A 1,524-nucleotide genomic window follows, 5' to 3' on the forward strand; every position below is an offset into this window, starting at 1 on the left:
GTTGTTAAAGTTGGAAGTGAGTGTGAAATTGAGTTAGTCTAGCTTTATTCTTTCACGGATGAGAAGTGAATTATCTTCAGCAAGGTGGGTGCAGGTGTGGTCCCCGGGGGTCACTGTGGTGAACAGGCCGCCCTTGTGGGGAGCCAAGTTTGTCATCACTGGGACAGAGCCCAGGACACTTCCCCGGCTGGCCAGCCTCTTTCTAGAGCCCCACACATTGCAAAGGATGGAGTCCAGATCTATACCATAAAGAAACGAGGGTGGTTACAGAAAGCACCACGATCTCAGCTGAGTGGCTCTGAGCACCCCAACGTTGGGGCACCTCAGCATCCTGTGTGGCTCAGACTGTGCCCAGCAGGGAGGCCAGCCCAATTGAGCTGCGGTCTCCACCCTGAGACTGAGGGCTCCTTCCCCCAGCGCAGGTTAAAGCACCGTGTGTCCACCTGTGCAGTGGCTGGTCCCAGTGGCCCTGGAGGGCTGAAACCCTGGGTCCTGCCACTGGTCCGGGACATCCGTTTCCCCTTCTTGCAGTTCCTGTGGCTGTGTGTCCAGGGGGCTCCGATCCCTGTCTCAGGACCATGGGTGAGGGGTCAAGTTCACCCGCTTTGGATCTGGCCCAGATCTTGGTTCTGTGGATCCTCACTGTGTTGCTCTGGAACAGTTCTGTCCTCAGGAGAGGGATCCTCATAGCCGCCTCTTGGGGCCATGAGGAGAATTAATAGGACGACCTCCGGGTAGCTGCTCAAAGCCCTGTGTGGGGCCAGCCCTGAGTCTCCACCAGTTCCTTCGCTCTGTGCTCCCCCCCGCCCACTGTCACATCGCCAGCCTTTATTTCCTTTTCCTTGGACCCAGGCAGTGAATGCTCCACTGGTCTTGGCAGCCCCTTCTCTAGTCTGTCCTCAAATCACTTCCTGACAGACAGCCATGACTAGCCATCGGCGTGACCAAAACCCCAGAAAACAGAACACAACTTTCCTATTAAGCTGTACAGTGCTGTCCCAGCCCCACTTCCCACAACCTGGCCTCATTCGCCATGGGATCCGTGGTTCTCACCTGGGGCTGGAGGTGCCCCTGGCATCCAGTGGGGAGTGTCAGGGATGTCCCTCCAGGCCCAGTACAGTCCCCCAGCTGGTGGCTGGCAGACAGCAGCACCCAACCTGATGTCCCTGTGGCTTCTGGTTCCCCGAGGCTGGCTGTGCTTTGCTGCCTCTTCATGCTCTCAGACGGGTGCCCTCTCTCCACCTTCACTGGTTAGCAGTGTTCCATCCATTAGAGCTCAAAGCAATGCAGCCCCTTCTCCTGGCCTGCCGTCTGCCTGTGCCCCGCGGCCTGTACCGTGTCCTCACGGACCCATCAGAGCGAGGCTCCCAGGGATGGAGAGGTTCCTGCTTGTGTCTCTGTCCCACCTTCTCTGGACCTGGCACCGTGCCCTTTGCCGACAGAGGTCTTGGGTTGTCAGCGAAGCAGACAATCTATATGACTCTAAATGGCTGTGAACATGCTTGATTGGGTTATTTTAAAAAT

General features: G+C 57.2%; 1 pseudogene; it reads right to left on the minus strand.

The window, feature by feature from the left end:
- Positions 1-33: 33 nt before the first annotated feature.
- LOC105518374 overlaps positions 34-1,524 on the minus strand; it is a 71,938-nt pseudogene continuing 70,447 nt past the window's right edge.

The sequence above is a fragment of the Colobus angolensis genome, unplaced genomic scaffold (assembly GCF_000951035.1).
Source record: "Colobus angolensis palliatus isolate OR3802 unplaced genomic scaffold, Cang.pa_1.0 Scaffold318, whole genome shotgun sequence".
NCBI lineage: Eukaryota > Metazoa > Chordata > Mammalia > Primates > Cercopithecidae > Colobus > Colobus angolensis.